The sequence below is a fragment of the Euprymna scolopes genome, chromosome 13, assembly GCF_053919585.1.
Source record: "Euprymna scolopes isolate OS-2025 chromosome 13, ASM5391958v1, whole genome shotgun sequence".
Classification (NCBI taxonomy): Eukaryota; Metazoa; Mollusca; class Cephalopoda; order Sepiida; family Sepiolidae; genus Euprymna; species Euprymna scolopes.
The window spans coordinates 20,147,486-20,166,567 of record NC_136494.1 but is presented as its reverse complement, the minus strand read 5'-3'; positions in this window follow the sequence as shown (position 1 = coordinate 20,166,567).

Genomic DNA, 19,082 nt, shown 5'->3' with positions numbered 1-19,082 from the left:
TTGCTCCATAAAACGGCCTGACCCATAAAACGATTTGCATCATAGGACCAGGTCATCACCCTTTTGATGTAACACTTACTCAAGGGTGTTAGTGGGTGTTGACGTTGCCCATAATTTTAGTCTGAGGCAAATCCATAAGTTGCAAGAATAGCGATTATCTTTATCGCAGTATGTTTGAAAGCCTCTAATAAAGTCAACGACAGAGATTTCGCTGAATCAGTAATTCCTTTTCCACATTCCTAACTGGAAATTAATTCAAACGCCAGACAATAAGGATTAACCCATAGAAACATGAGCGTTTTTTTTAATGCGTTTTGCAGAGATAGGGAAAATCCCCGTTGGATTAGAGACGTTTATAACACGGTGAAATTCGTTTGAAAACTGTAAACTGCATGATTTATTGCGGGTTACATCTGTCTATAAAAGGGGATAAAGCCAACTCTCGAAATGCAACAGCGTAAGTGCTTCTGAAAATGCGAATCCTAAAAATATTTAGAGCCAGATATCGTAATGTTTCTCATATTTTTGTCCCAAGCATATTTACATTTAAAAAAAATAACATGAGTAGATCAGAATTTAATTTTCTTTCTTTTATGTTTTAATAAAATTTAGCTGCTTAGTAACCAGTATATCAGATGCAAAAGCAGTGCATCTCCACGGTTCCACGGGCATGAGTATAACGAAATTTAGTTGCAAAACCGTATCATTTTTGAAAGAAAATAAATAACTTCACAAAAACACGGAAATTAATTCAATAGTTTTATTTTCAGAAAATAGATTCAACTTATAATCTTAGACTGAATATAGCCGCTATTATCGGCGTTAGCATAAGAGTCAATATAAGGACAAATGCGACAAAAAGGAAATTATTTTTTAGATATCATTATAACATTTATAATAAGCAAAACATAAAGTTTATTATACATTCGTGAGATGTTCATACACGTATCTTTTTATTTCGATTACTCATGGTTTCTTTCCAATGTAGAAAGATGGCATGCGCATTAACAGTTTTCGGTTTTGTAATATTGAATGCGAGCATTTATTTATTTATTTATTTATTATTATTTTTTTTTACACGGTTGTCACCACTTATCAAGACGCGGAAGCCACTCAGGGATAAGGGTCATTGCAAGTACAGTACGTTAGTGTGGAGATTTAATGAAGTGTTTACTTAAGGCGGCGGTTCATTATGAATTTGTTTACGTTGGACTTGAAAACATCTAGGTTGTAGTCCGGTTGGAAGCAGGCAGACGGAACAGCGTCCCACAGGCATGTAATTCTAAGAAAGAAGCTTTTTTTCATGGAATCTACGTTTTGATTTAGGCACAGATAAAGAGTGGGGACATTTTTCACAGTGGATTTCGTGAAAGATTGGCTAGGGGAGACCAGAGATTGGAGATCAGACGAGCACCTGCCATGGAAATAGCGATAAAACAAGGATAGGCTCTTAACATCTCTTCTGTGGGAGAGAGGTTGCAGGGTAGAGAAAAGTGCATCCCCCACTAAGCCGCGAAGTTTGTTTTGTACTCTGTCAAGACAGGATAGGCTGCTTTTAGCAGCTCCTGTCCAGATATGGCAGCAGTATTCCATCCTTGGGCGTACTTGGCCTTTATATGTTTTAAGGTTGTTTATTTTCTTATCAGTATTATTATTATTGTTTGTTTTGTTTTACGGGAGGTCAACCACTTTTCTATTAATGTTAAATTCAATATTATATTTAAGGTTTCTATGCTTCATGTGCGTTATATCTTCAAATATATATAGATCTTGGTTTGAGTGTTCTGTAAAGTAAATTGTTGTTTCTTTTTTTATTAGCTTTAGATAACCTGATGCAGTTTAACAAAAGGGAAAAGGAAAGAATAATTAACCAAACGTTTGCCGCATCTTTCGCCAGAAACCCAGTATCTTCAGACAACCTCATCTCGGACCACCATCGGATATAATGTCAATAACAAAAGTATTTTTTCTCACAACACATTTTGTTATATACTAGTACATATAAGTAACGAGGAAAAAAAACGTATATGTTATATAGCCGTGTATGTATCGGCTCTGCATGTCTACGTTGTCTACGTTGTTAGGAAACGATGTTCATTATCTATATAAAGAGTGTATATGTATGCATACGTGTCTATATAGATATATCTATTCTGCCATTTCCTATTGCTGGGTTGCATCAATCTTTCATCTTAACTGGATAAACAGTAATAGATGAAGGCTTTTATTAATTTTAGAAAAATCTCCTTCTAAAGCGTAACTTTTTTACTTAATAAATTAGTCTCCGAGGCAGACAGACGTCGAGGTAACACCCGCTTTAGATTATTCTACGTTATTGGCCGTGCCTCGTTCGCACGGCTTCAACTAAAAATCCTAGTTTCTCCGCTCGACCAACTTGATGTCATTCGTCATCTTTTTATTCCTGATTCATCTACGACTTTTGACCTCTGTATTATCTCAATTTCCCGTCAATAATCCCAGAGAACCATTTATACACTAAATGTTACCCTTATCAAAATTCCGAAGAGCTAACTTAATGGATACTTTCGTATGGGCTGTAGTATGTAGACTCATAATGGCAGTGCGTTCTTTTACCGACCAAAACCAGAAACATTAAGTGTAGGATCAGAACTTTTACTGCACGTTGATCTTTACAGCTAGTTTCAAATATCCGGCTTGGCAGTTTTCTGTAAGGTAGACGCCTACTATAAATCGTTTCCGAAACCAATTCACAATTACGAGCTTACATAGTCTTCTACTATCGATTTTTTCTCAACAGCCCTCAAGACGTCCCAATTTATTTCAAATAATCGTAAACAAATCATCGTTTACAATATATGCCCTGAATTAATCTTTTAGAATTACGTCTACCATTAATTGGTTAATACATCGTTCTAGAAATAATCGTTTACGATAATCCTCGAGAATGTATTATCTCGGCAACGATAGTCGTTGAAAATTAATTACCAACGATAACTGTCGAAAATTATTCGTATTTAATTGCCGTCTCGTGTTTATCGTTTATCATAGCCGCCATCATTGCCCAATTTAAATTATCGATTCGAAGAATGAATGTGAATGGGGGAATCGTGCAATTGTATGCGAATATATATTAGCAATATTTACTTCAAGTTCATATTATCGTCAGACGAGGTCATTCGTATGAATAATCACAATGCGAAATTTGACTGACTCGATATTGTGGTTCAAATTGGTTCACAGTGACTTACTTATATTTTTAGATCCAGGCCCTCACATCAGGGACCACGTGACGGTTGACAACCTCTACTTATATATATACTCTCTGTATATATGTGCTTGCGTGTGTGAGTTCGTTCCCTATGAACTCCTAAACGGCTCAGCAGATTTTTTTCTATTTTACACAAATGTATTTTAAATGTCTGGAGATGTTCTTAGATAGGTTTTGAATTAGCATTCCTCTAATAAAAATAGAACGCCTCTAATCGCAAAAAATCGGATTAAAGAAGGAACAGTTCGATTTTAACACAAAACTCCCACACTTATTAAGTATACCATCACAGTTGCATTTCAGAAGTATTATCACCGCACACGCAGAATGGATCAGCGTATAAAATCAAGAGTACGTGTTTTATACACAAATGAATATTTCTATTTAGAGAGCAATTATATTTTGATATACTAGGTTTGCATTTTAAATTTTAATTTAAGCCATAGCATAAAAATAATTTTATAAAATAAGCAACAGATTCACTACGGTGCTATGTAGGTTTACAATATATTGAGGAGGAAGTCATTGAGAGTCAGCATGTGAAGCTTGATTGTGTTTTTTTTTATGCTCCGTTTAACGACGTATTAACACTTTCTGTTTTTGCAATATTGAATGTGAGAATCTATGTAAAATATTTATGCTTTAAGGTTGCTTATATCGTCGCTATTTCTTATATCAGAGGATTTGATTGTTTTATTTTACGTAAGTTCAACACTTTTTCGATTACTTAATGTTAAACCAATATTATATTTTATCTTATATGTTTCAAGTGTGTTATATCTTCCAATAAACAGGGTGTCCGTAAAGTTACTATACAGTCTTATTGTATTATATTTGTATTAATAGTTAATATTTATTTTTTACAGGTTTATTTAAGCAAGCATGCCACGCAAGTTGTCTTTGGAAGAGTGCAAATTTATTTTGATGCGATTTGAATATTTGTCATAGAAATTGTTTGCCTTGATTGTTACAGTCTTTTCGGATGTAACACGTGTATTTTCTGAGATTTTTATAAACATAAAATAAATATTTTAATACAATATCTTACTGTACTGTTAATATATTACAGGGTGTCTGTATAGTAACTTGTAAGATTGTATAGTAACTTTACGGACACCCTGTATATATATATATATATATATATATATATATATATATATATATATATATATATATATATATATATATATATATATTAGTGCGTTATATATTCCAATATATATATAGCTTTTGTTTGGTTTGACTGTTCTGTAGAATAAAATCGTAGTTTCTTTTTTATTCGCTTTCGATAAAAGGATTGAATTTTGCAAAGGGAAAACAGAGAATAATGAGATAAATGTTTGTCGCATCTTACGTCAGAAACCCAGTATTTTCAGACAACCTCATCTGCGACCACCATCGGATATAATGTCAAAAATAAAATTAAGTTTTCTCAGAACACATTTTCTAATATACTGGTCCAAAAGGGATCCAGGCAATTGCACTTAAGGGATAGTATAAGGATACTAAAAAGAGCTCTCGGTTGGTTTCAATAAAAAGCAGGGCAATGTTGGCAGCTGGTTTGGCTGCCCCATATTTAGCGTTACAATCTTTAAAGGAAGATTTTTTTAAGTGTACATAAGTAATTAGGAAAAACATATATGTTATATAGCCGTTTATGTAACTAGTCTGTATGTCTGCGTTGTCTACGTGGTCATGCAATTGTGTTGATTGTCTATATAACGAATATAACGTTGCCCCGGTGTTTGGAGGTGTATGTTGAGCAAAAACAAAAAAAAGCGGTCAATTTTTTTTAAAACTTGGATCCCTAATATGACCCCTTAAGATTTATTGTGTTGGGCTAAAATCAAGTTATTAAGTTAGATCCATGTCTAAGGAACCAATATCTAATATGTAAAGTGTTTAGAACCAAAATTGCCGGAGGAGTTTGGTAGAGTTCTCAAAGGTCAAATCGTTTAATTTTGACTCCTTAACAGCCAAACTTCTTATCAGATACGGATTACAGATTTTTCCCAAATCTCAGTACCCTGTATATCAAATTTAGAGTCTGTAGACTTAAAATTGACAGAGTTCTGGCGTAGGAAAATGTACACAAACACACAGACAGACACGTTCACTTTTACAGATACCTTTATATACACGTATCAATATAAATGCATGCTAACACATCTATTCTGGCGTTTCCTATTGTCTAGAAGATTAGTGTGTGTATACAGGTTAATCTTCATCTGCTTGCGTGAGTGTTTACACATTTAAAATCGGACAATTCACAATTTACTCTTGAGAAGTCACAGCAATAAAGTTTTACATTTGGGTTACAATAGAGTATCAAAGTGTAGTATCTGTTCTTCAGATGCTGCACTTCATTTTCTTGTTCTCTTTCGGTGGAGGAGAAATCCTTCACGACTGAGACAATTTTTATTTTTTTACCTTTTCTCCACGTTAAAAAACGACCCTGATGTCTAACTCTGTCCCGTGGGGAGGCATAGTAAATAGGTACAATAGAGTAGGAAAGAAATCGGTTCTCAATTAAAAATATCCATAAAACATCATACATTTTGTGTGTTGGCACTTTCGCAAATAACGAATTCCAGTTGTAGGACTTGAAATTAGAATATATAATTGATCTGGAAAGAAAGAATGATACGTAGCACATATATTGTAATGGAAGAAAATATGTTATAAAAAAAAAGAAAGCCAACCCCCTTTCAATATTAAAGATTAACCACATGAATATACATAAAATAGGGGGCATAACTCGATGATTTTATTGTTTAACAAAAAAGGTACGTCTTTATGTTTATATAGGTGTCGCTTCTGTTGCTGCCATCATCATCATAATCATCATTTTTTATTATTCCCTTAAGAATAACGTCTGGTTGGATTTCTGCTACCTTGTTTGCCGATGACTCGTGGCCACGTAAACTTCGTGTTACACACTACTATTTATATATAACGAGAACCAAACGCATGTTATACATCGTATTTATAACAGTGTAATTTTGATCGTGTAATGTTTTCATGGCATGCGGGTGTATATAACGAGTGTATATGTATATATGCGTGTCTATATACATGTACACTTATTTATCTGTACTTGGCGTATCGTATCGTGTGGGAGGGTATATGTCTATACGTTTCAATGTTCATCGAGCGTGCGTGCTTGAATGTTTAGAGAGAGTTCACAACTGGACAACAATACACTTGAAGAACTGTTCGTCAACGGAACTAATAAATATCTTACCTGCTTGGCATCAGACAAATAAGAAACATATCTTCTTCATAGTCGCAACACTTCGGACAATAAGGCACATCCATTTATCTGAATCGCAACTTTTTGACGTGTTCCTGAAATCGGATAATATCATAGTAATACTTAGTAATGTAGATTTGATAAAGTGTCTTACTTAAGGGGGGAAATTTATCAGGAATTTGTTCATGTTGGACGTGAAGACATCCAAGTTGTAGTTAGGTGGGAAACAGGCAAACGGAAGAGCCTTCCACACTCGCGCACTCTTAAGTAAGCGGCTTTGTTTATGGAATCTACGTTTTTATTTAGGCACAGATAAAGAGTGCGGAAAATTATTGACCATGGTTTAAGCTAGACGTGTGTTTTTCATGAAAGATTGACGAGAGGGACCAGAGATTTGAGCTCGAAGGAGCAATTTCCATGGAAATAACGATAAAACAAAAACAGGTTCACAACGTCCCTTCTGTGGGAGAGAGGTTGCAGGAAAGAGAAAAGGGCATCAACCACGAAGTTACGAAATCAATTGTGTACTCTGTCAAGGCAGGATTGACTGCTTCAGTAGCTCCTGCTCAGATGTGGCAGCAGTACTCCATCCTTGGACGTACTTGGCTTTTATATAGATGGAGAATTGCATCAGTAGTGAGATATCCTCTGGAGCGGTAGAAGGATCCCACAATTTTTCCAGCGATCTTGGCAATAGATTTGATGCGCGTTCCATTTCAGATCAGGAGTAAAGATCAATCCCAGAAGCTTGTCAAAACATGAACCTCCTCAAGACGAGAGCCATCAATTTCAATTGATGTCAGATGGGGACCAGGGCGTTGATGATGTAAAGATAGGAGCTTGGTTTTAGAAATATCAAAAGTAACCAGCCATCTCTCCCCCATTGTACCACACGCTCAAGATCAGAGGAGAGAGAATCAGAGAGAACGTTGTCATTTACGGCCTTTAATGTGTTTCCATAGTGTTGTGTCATCAGTATAGATGCCAACGAATGATTTAAGTATGTGTTTTGGGAGATCATTGATGTAGACCAGGAAGAGAGTTGGGCCCAGGATGGACCCCTTAGGGACTCCAGCATTAATACTCTGGGCTTCTGATTTCTGCCCATCAACCACTACTCTTATAAGCCTATCGGAGAGAAATTATTTTATTATTAAGAAAATATTTCCAGCTACACCGTAGCTAACGTATATAACGGTAACATAAGTGCATAAGAACCATTTATTGTTTTGCTTTGTTTTAATGTTGTGTGTTTGTTAAATCCGGCAAACAAACCCAACAAACAAACAAAACAATAGCAACAAAAGAATACAAAAACAATAAGAAGAAAAGAATCCGTAAAGTTCAAGCGAACTTTAAATTTCTATGTTTTATTTTTAAACAAAAGATAACGCAGGTATCGTAAAACATTAATTAACCTTGAAAATTATATTTGAAATAGCGCGGATTGCGGCTTGGCTTTCACCAATTTTCCTGTTAGTAATTACATAAACTCCGGAAAAGAATATACATTAAAAAAAAAACCAAAAAAACAGATGAAATCATAATAACAAATATCATGTGCAAAGCTATAGCCACAATAATTTAAAAAAAAAAATACTATGTCACACACGCAAAAATTATTTCCTTATAAACTAATAACGGCTCCCTTAGTCGAACTAAGTAAAATATCGGAGGCGATGCGTATTTCGCTATAGGGGTAGCATTTGTGTACGTCCGCCTTTTGGTACCGCGCTGAAATAGTAATTTTATTATTTTGAAAGTCATTCTAAACATGAAGAGGAGAGGTTGATTTGTATATATTCTGTGCTTGCACCTTTCAATTGAATAAAAAATTACAATTGAATGAAAAATTGCAATTGAATAAAAAATTACAATTGAATGAAAAATTACAATTGAATGAAAAATTACAATTGAATGAAAAATTACAATTGAATAAAAAATTACAATTGAATAAAAAATTACAATTGAATGAAAAATTACAATTGAATAAAAATTTCAATTGAATAAAAAATTACAATTGAATAAAAATTACAATTGAATAAAAAATTACAATTGAATGAAAAATTACAATCGAATGAAAATTACAATTGAATAAAAAATTACAATTGAATGAAAAATTACAATTGAATATAAAATTACAATTGAATGAAAAATTACAATTGAATAAAAAATTACAATTGAATAAAAAATTACAATTGAATAAAAAATTACAATTGAATAAAAAATTTCAATTGAATAAAGAATTACAATTGAATAAAAAAATTACAATTGAATAAAAAATTACAATTGAATAAAAAATTACAATTGAATAACAAATTACGATTGAATGAAAAATTACAATTGAATAAAAAATTACAATTGAATAAAAAATTACAATTGAATAAAAAATTACAATTGAATAAAAATTACAATTGAATAAAAAATTACAACTGTATAAAAAATTATAATTGAATAAAAAATACAATTGAATAAAAACTTACAATTGAATAAAAAATTACAATTGAATAAAAATTACAATTGAATAAAAAATTACAATTGAATGAAAAATTACAATTGAATAAAAAAAATTACAATTGAATGAAAAATTACAATTGAATAAAAAATTACAATTGAATAAAATTACAATTAAATAAAAAATTACAATTGAATAAAAAATTACAATTGAATGAAAAATTACAATTGAATAAAAATTACAATTGAATAAAACATTACAATTGAATGAAAAATTACAATTGAATAAAAAATTACAATTGAATAAAAAATTTCAATTGAATAAAGAATTACAATTGAATAAAAAATTACAATTGAATAAAAAATTACAATTGAATAAAAATTACAATTAAATAAAAAATTACAATTGAATAAAAAATTACAATTGAATATAAAATTACAATTGAATGAAAAATTACAATTGAATAAAAAATTACAATTGAATAAAAAATTACAATTGAATAAAAAATTACAATTGAATAAAAAATTTCAATTGAATAAAGAATTACAATTGAATAAAAAATTACAATTGAATAAAAAATTACAATTGAATAAAAAATTACAATTGAATAACAAATTACGATTGAATGAAAAATTACAATTGAATAAAAAATTACAATGGAATAAAAAATTACAATTGAATAAAAAATTACAATTGAATAAAAATTACAATTGAATAAAAAATTACAATTGTATAAAAAATTATAATTGAATAAAAAATACAATTGAATAAAAACTTACAATTGAATAAAAAATTACAATTGAATAAAAATTACAATTGAATAAAAAATTACAATTGAATGAAAAATTACAATTGAATAAAAAAAATTACAATTGAATGAAAAATTACAATTGAATAAAAAATTACAATTGAATAAAATTACAATTGAATAAAAAATTACAATTGAATAAAAAATTACAATTGAATGAAAAATTACAATTGAATAAAAAATTAAAATTGAATAAAAAATTACAATTGAATAAACAATTAGAATTGAATGAAAAATTACAATTGAATAAAAATTACAATTGAATGAAAAATTACAATTGAATAAAAAATGGCAATTGAATGAAAACCAGAGATCGTGAAAACTTTAATTGCAAATGAAAACCGTATCTACAAATAGCGTAATACCAAAAATGTATACGCACATTTTAAGATCATTCTTAGTTTTTAGAAGAAACTACCCCCCACCAATATTTTTAAGAATATTTTTGGTTTATTACGGTTGTTTTTAAAAAAAGGTAAAATGGGGTTTCTAAGTGTTCGTTTTCTCCGTTGTTAGTGGTTCAACTTATTTTAAAGCGCTTATTCAGTTCAAAAGCAAAACTACAGACCGCATAATATTTTTAAATATTTATACTTATTTACTGTTGTTTTAAAAGAAGTAAACTCGCTTTTTATACCTAGCTTGCTTAGTTGTTAGTGGTTTTACTTATTTTAAAGTGTTTATTTAGTAAGAAAAAACAAGTCAAGAAGGATTTCCCGTCCACTAAACGAGGAGAGAAAAGGTGGTGTAGCCTTAGAACACATACAAAACTATGCTACTAATAATAATATTAAATAAATAAATTTACCTTCAGATGAAATAAAGTTTTACTCACTGGCCCTGTTAAATTTAAATAGTTAAACTTACCGAAAATTATATTTAGAATGAATTGTAAATTGGATGCCGCGTAAAATTAAGGAAAACTCGTCCATTTTTGATAGGTAGGAAAACACTTCATTATTGAATACATATCGATTGAAAACACATTTTAGGACCGTTCTTGAAGGGGGTATTTTTTAAAAGAGATTGCACCTCCATAATATTTTTTAAAATATATTTACTTGTTTACTGTTTTTTAAATATATAACATCGATTTTCTTTGTGTTCATGTTCTACCTAGCTTTGGAAGATTTAATGGTTCAATTTATTTTAAAACATTTATGTAGTTTTACAAAATGTAGTATCGAGTGTTACTTTAGAACAAAAACATGTTCGACACGAGAGTCTCGGGAATCTCGATAATCGCTCAAAAAACAGAAATTTAAAGAAAAAAGTTAAGTAGATATAGTTTTAAAAAAAGCTCCTCCTCCCAAAGAAAATAAATTTGTATATTTTTAAAGTTATGTCAAAGATCAGTGTTCGGCAAAAATCAAACTATCGGAGTGGATACGGTTGATTATGTAACCAACTGAACGAAACGGTGTCACGGGGTCAAGACACGAAAAACAGTACAATGTATTTATGAGAAAAAAATTACTGCATTTTTTAACACATCTTATGTTATTACGGATGTGGTACTATTTCTTAGTGCCACGGTTGTTAACACACTCTTCAGCATGGCCGGGTTGTAATTTTGCCCATAAACGCAGCGAGACACAGTAATGCAACCCCAGAATTCCCTTTCCTTTATCAGCCATTTTCTTCTTGACAGTATGGGTGAGCACGCATATGTATGTCTCTCTGTAAACGACAGGGAGCCTCCCACTCCTCTCATCAGTAGTTCGAATAGTTAGTTTAAATTTGAAGATTATCAATGGTTAATTGTTTTTTTAAAATATATATTGTATACATAATGCAGAATAAATAGTTAATTATGTTTCATATATGATAGGACGATTGTGTCCTCTTGCGTGTTTTCTTGTGTCTGCCATAAATGTCTACATTAAACAACTAAGCGGTCCGGAGGACGAAGAAAGAAAATTCCAACCAGAATGCCACCAGGGTGAAGATGTCATCTTGCTAGAATGGGGAAGCCACAAACCCACATTCAACATCTCAGGTGTACTTTTCTTCTCGATACACCGACCCTAATGACTGGCCCATCTTTACATCTTCATAGGACCGTTTCTAAGACATTTAGTGTAACACGTGACGTCGGTCGCACGCCAGTGACCAGCTGATAATGTTATAAATGTTGCCTTTAGACGAAATTGTGACACTTAAAAATATTCCACGGCATAACTAAAAATAATAGTCACCGAATATCCCGACCCGTTTTTGTTGATGTGTCCTTGTGCATCGCTGTGGATGTCGTGTAATCCCGCAGGGAGCTGGCTGCGTTTCCAGAACGGTTCTCAACAAAGTAACTCTCCCCGGGGAAGCGATAGTACCATACGAAACAACAAACAAGGCACAATTTCTTGTATCATTGAATAATAAAAAAAATTACATTATCTGCTGATATTTTCATATTATTCTGAGCATATTTTATTACTTAGAGATTTTATTATTTTCTTTGTTATTAATGTTTTTCATAAATATCATTTTTAAAAAAGCTAATATTTTCTTGAAAAAAAGATGTCTGCCTCAACAGAAACATATTCAACAAAATGTTTAGGCGGAAAATTATTTTACCGAAAACTATTAATATTAAACTTTTAAAAGGAAGATACTAGAATTTAAAAAGAAACTATTTTATTCACACTTAATACGATGTGGCTTATGCACTAATAAAAATGTATTTGGCATTTTCTTGCACTTTTAAAGATTTTAAATATTTATATATTTTCTCATTATAAAAAACGCTTATTATATTGATTATATTTTTTTGACAGAAGAAATAAAATGAATTGCATATAAAATATTAGAGAAAAATTATTTATTTCATTTAAATAAAATAGTATACATAAATTATATCGAATGTATATAAATAATTTTTTGTAATTATAAAATTGGTTGATGATTGGCCGATTTTGGATTTTATAGTTTTTTTTCTTTTGCCAATCAAAATGAATTCAATCATCCTTTTTTATAATGAAAAATGTACTGATTATTTACTGATATAAAATTTTTCAATCCATGTACTGATACAATTGGATAATTTTGCATTTTTCTAATGTTTTATATGCAATTAATTTTATTTTGCATTTTTCTTCTAATGTTTATATGCAATTAATTTTATTTTTCTGTCAAAATATAATAAGCAATAAACTAATCGTTTTTATAATGAGAAAATTTATAAATATTCAAAATCTTAAAAAATGCCAGTAAGTACCAGTCACAGTTTTATTAGTTCTTAAGGCACATCTGATTGAGTGTAAAAAAGCAGAGGTGTGTCATTTAATTCCTGAAAAACACGCATTAAGAATCATGAGACTGTAAAAAATTAATTCTGGGATACAACACCCCGCTAGTTTTTATACTAGCACACTCCTTTGTGTAACTGTTTAGCTTTTCGAGTTAATAATAAATAGAAAGCTGAAGTTTTTTGTAATATATCTAGTCAGTAGGGTGTACCTTCGAAACCTTTGTAAGGATCTGTCACTTATTTCATAGAAAGTTTACGTGAAAGCAAAACTTATTATAACATTTTATTATCCATTATGATCGGACTATTGTTCTAATCTTGAGTGATATTTATGCAATGTTTCGGTCGGTGTAGCCTCCGACCTTCGTCAGACATGTTAGTCGCCATCTTCTTTCTTTTCTAAGATGATAACACATATACCTGACGAAGGTCAATGGGTACATCGACAAAAGGTTACATAAGCAAAACTCAAAATGAGAACAATAGTCCGATCATAAAAAGTAATACAAAAAATCAGCCCTCATCTAAAATATTGATTATATGATTTCATCTTTGTATAAATTATATTTTTTTATTAATTTTAGCACAAATGTTACATTAAATAAAATTTACAAATAATTTTTGCCCCCCCCCCCCAATAAAAGAAGTGTGGACCTGTAAATTCACCCTTTTCCGTTCGTCCGTTCGTCTATCCGTGCTCTTTTCAATGACTACGTCTCGGATTTTTTTTTTTAAATTTGCACAAACATTAAACATGATATGAGTAAAAAGTAAGATAATGGCTTTCCGGAATAAATCTGGGTGTCCCCTCCTAGGGGTGCCTTCCAGGTTATAATGGCTAAAATTGACATTTTGTGCTTATTAAAAAAATATTTATGCCTTGGATTTTTTTTTTTTAACTCTATGAAAAGTTGTAACTAACTGATTTCTATATAATTGTGGTTGTCTATACTTCGCGATAACTCTTGGGTGTGCCACAGGGTCTCTTTTAAGGCCAAAAAACACTCCACTTTTGGGGACTCTTTTACCATATTTGTCAAAATTTTCTGTTTATTTAGCAGTTTTTGTGCATTTAACAGTTTTGCATGGTGCTGAACTCAATTTTATATATGTTTAGTCCTTGGGGATTTGGGGGCCAAATTGGGTGGATGAAGGATTTATTAATTTCTTTTTTTTTTTTTTGGCATGGTGCAGAACTCAAATTTACATATGTTATGCCTAAAACTGCACTACTTGTATATTTTCATCAGGATTTCAAACCCCCTGGGGACATTTAAGGCTAAATAGGGGAGTGACAAATGCTGAACTTAATATTTTTTATGCCTCGTTCGTTGTGCACTCACGGGGGACCAAGGTTGCCCACTTGTTTTATTTGAAATGCATCTTTTATAATAAAAAATCACATCTTTTGAAAAATGGATTAGAGGTGATACGGTACTTATGAACTTGAAATCGTCTCAGCGTATTACTATTATATAGAAATAAATATGAAAGGACACAAACGTTGATTAAATATGATTTAATATAAAAATAGCTCACCTAGTGTCTTTTAGCATATAAAGGAATAGCATGAAACAGTCTTTAGAAAAAAAAGTCTCTTGTTATCGTGTTTGTCGTGTTGCAAGTCAGTATGCCATGGACTAGATTATTCAAGGTTAAAAACAACATCTCGGTAATCCAGCTTTATACCAGTAAACTCACAAATCTAAAAGATTACCACATCGTTTTCGCGTTTAATCTCAAGATGTCAGATATCAGAAAAATAATCCGGTGTCTTCGGATTTTCTTTGGGCATTATGATCAATAATATTACTGACCTCCACAGGCCTCTGCTGTATCATGACTGTCAAACGTGTCACGAGTATAGCATACGTAAGCGTCTACAACACACATTCATTGTTACGTACACATGCGCATATATGCGCACACAATAATCATCATCACTATCATCATCATAATAATTATGATCATTATGATCTGAATCGTTTCTTAAAAAATTGTCTTTCTATTGTTCTTTCTGAAAATGATCCATCTTTCCGTGTGCCAGGCATTTCCTTATTTTATTTTTTTTTAGAAACTTAAACCGATAGATCTTTTTAAGAGTCTAACTGTTCAATTAAGTGGAATTGGTTTATCCTTTCTTGAACTTCGTTCAACGGCAGTGTTTACCATTTGTTTTTGGTTCGTTTTCGCAAGCTCGTGTGTTCTGAGGATTACTCAAATGATCATAGGATCCACCGGGCTTATCAGATTGAACTTAAGAACTGCATAGCAAATATGTTCTTTTATAAATATTTGGCAAATATTGGCTTACGCTACAAACGAACAACATAAGTCTAATTTGCTTTTTTTTTTTTTTTTTTTAGGGGTATTCGAGATCGCTCGCAACGAATCTGATAATCAAACCCATAGCAAATTTATCGTTTGCATGGTAGGAACCCCTGGAAACGGAGACTATTTTGCCCTATTTAACCTGTTTCATTTACGCGACGGGTGATCAGCTTCTTACTGAAATGTACGTTCGTGCGCAGACGCGCGTAGTTACTTGACCTTTCATAAGGCGCATGAATACATGGTGAACATTTTAAATGAAAAAAATATTTTTAATATAAAACACAAAAATGCAGATTATTTTTCAACTGATCTAAAAAAAATTAGTTTTTAGGAGCGCATTACAAAAACATATTTTTATGTTTTTCGTTCTATTTTTTGGGAGGAGGGATATTAAATTATAAACTTGTGTAGTTTAACAGGTGTTCCTGCAGTTTCATTAACCGATTTTTAGTAAGTAACGCGCCGATATTTGCTAAGTAGAATACCTTTTAACGACGGGGGAATCCTGTTTACATTGGGGAGAGGGGGCGTTTGAAATGCACGGGTGGTGGTTGATGCCGCGGAGAAGAAATAGAACACTAGTCATTACTTCCAGAATTTCGAGCTCACATGTCACGGCCTTCAAATTAATCAAAGGACACTGAATTAGTGTTCAGGTTTTGAAACATTTTAATCTTAAGCAACTCCTCATCGTGCAATTCAGCATATTGCAGGGGTTTGCTGCCTGTAAGTTCCCATTGTCTCAAGCAATCAAATAGTGCACATGAACAATTATGTTTTTTATCTCCTACCTCAAATAGGACTTAAGTGTAAAATATAGAAAACATATCAAATTTCTCACAGACACATTCTACTTTAAAACGTATACATATATCTAGTGACAAATATTGTAGCTTAATCTGATGTATTCTATGTGTAAGAGTTGAATAGGGCTACAAGGTTTGTTTATACAATATCCCCATATATATTGATCACCATATATATATATATATATATATATATATATATATATATATATATATATATATATATATATATATATTATTTAAGGGTAACCAGTTACATAAGGTCGCTAAAGACAACCATCTGTTTCAGTCAATGAGACTCCCTTGTCTGAGGAAGTCTCATTGATTGAAACAAATGGGCGTTTGTAGCGACCATATGTAACTGGTTACCCTCAAATAAAAAATATTTTGCTCTTGTTACTAAGCACTATCTCCCAACTTTGTTGTATTCATTAGTCCCGACTTTTGAAAATCTCAAACATATATATGTGTGTGTGTGTTTTTGTGTTTGTGTGTGTGTGTTTGTGTGTGTATGTGTATGTGTGTACGTATATATATATATATATATATATATATGTATGTGTATATATATATATATATATATATATATATATATATATATATACTAGCATTTCAGCCCGGCGTTGCCCGAGTGTTTGGAGGTGATAGTTGAGCAAAAAAAAGCGGTCAATTTTTTATAACTTTAACCCCTATTAACCCCGCTTAACATTTATTATTTTCGGCTCAAATCAAGTTATTAAGTTAGATCCATGTCCAAGAAAGCTATACCAAAATTATAAGTGTTTAGACCCAAAATTGTCGGATTGATAGAGTTCTCAAACGTCAAATCGTTGAATTTTGACTACTTAACAGCCAAATTTCTGGCCGAAAACCGATCATAAAGATTTTCCCAAATCTCAGTACACTGCATATCAAATTTCGAGTCTGTCGACTTAAAATTGCCAGCGTTATTTCGTCGCGTACACAGACACAGACAGACACACAGACATCCACGTTTACAGTTATAGATAAATACATATATATAAATATATATACATATATATACATGTATATATATGTATATATATAATGTAAATATTAACAATTAGTTTGTACTTAGATACATTATTGTTTTATTGCTTACTTTATCATCACTGTAGGACGTATTAATTACTGGTGGTATGCATATTAGAAAAGACTCACAAAATAAGATTTGATTTTGTAGACCAGCATTATCCAAGACACAATTGGCAATTAACACAATGATTCAAGGAAATGAAGTTTCTATAAATGCCAAGTAAACTGTCATGCATTATATATTTTAGTGAGTAATCAGCGATCGGACTCCTGAAGGAATACATGTATCTATATATCTATAAAATTGAAAGTGTCTGTGTGCGTGTGTGTGTCTGTGTACACCTCCCTACGCAATAACTCTGTCAATTTTGTATCTACACACTCGAAATTTGATATACAGAGTACTGAGATGTGGGAAAATTGATCTGTCTTTGGGCCAGAAATTTTGTAATCAAGGGGTCAAAGTTAAACAATTGGACCTTTGAGAACTCTACCGAACTCCTCCGACGATTTTGGGTCTGAACACTTGAAATTTTAGATATAGGTTCCTTGAACATGGATCTAACTTAATAACTTGATGTGAGCACATAACAATAAATGGTAAGATGTCATAATAGGGGTCAAATAAAAAAATTACTGTTTTTTTGTTGTTTTATTTTTACTCAGCATACACCTCCAAACACCCGGGCAACGCCGGGCAACGCCGGGCAACGCCGGGCAACGCGTGGCACCCATGCTAGTATATCTATAAAAGTGAAAGTGTCTGTCTGTCTGTCTGTGTGTCGGTGTACATTTTCCTTTGTAATAACTCTGTTAATTTTGTGTCTACAGACTCGAAATTTGATATACAGGGTGCGGAGATTTAGGAAAATCTACGTGATCGGTTTTCGGCTATAAATTTGGCTGTTAAAGGGTCAAAGTTCAACGATTTGACCTTTGAAAACTCTACAAAACTCCTCCGACAATTTTGGGTCTAAACACTTGAAATTTTAGATATAGGTTTCTTGGACATGGATCTAAATTAATAACATAATTTGAGACAAAAACAATACATTTTAAGGGGTCATTTTAAAAAAAATGACCGTTTTTTTTTTTTGCTTTTGGTCAGCATACACCTCCAAACACCCGTGCAATTCCGGGCTGAAATGCTAGTATATAATATAAAGTTGAACGTGTATGTGTGTGTGTGTGTGTGTGTGTGTGTGTGTCTGATCACATATACTGATAGAAGATATATCGAGACACAGTATGGGTCTGTTTGATCTGGCATAATGATGATTCATTAAAATTGTGGGGTCTGCGTACGCGCCTGGTACACAAAGTATGGAAATAAAAAATTTAAAAATTAACAATAAAAACGTTTACGAGTATTTTTGATATAAATGTACATAATAATACTTTGATAAGTATGTTTTAACTTAAATAGGGATGGTATAATAAATTTGTGGCGTCTGCGTTCGCGCCTGGCCTCCATAGAATGGAAATAGACACAGCCTTTAATAAAGACTTTTCATATCTATCTGCGTAAGTATACTTTGATAATTATGTTTCAGTTTGAAGAAATATGGTATAATAAAATTATGGGGTGTTCGTTCGCGCCTGACCTCCATAGAATGGAAATATGTCACAAAGTGTAACAAGGTTTGTTTTTTGTTTTTTTAATATAGATCCACCGAATATTGTGATTAGTGTTTCGGTGTGAACAGGTATGGTATAATAAATTATGGGGTTTATCTATTTTATTTTTACTTTCATTATTTTTTTCTTTGTTTTTGATACCTCCAAATTCGAGGCTATCTCTTTACAACCCGTCCTTTTCATAACCTATCATACTTTCATAAATCAGGGTCCATTTTCTGTAGGCTGTTTTTGA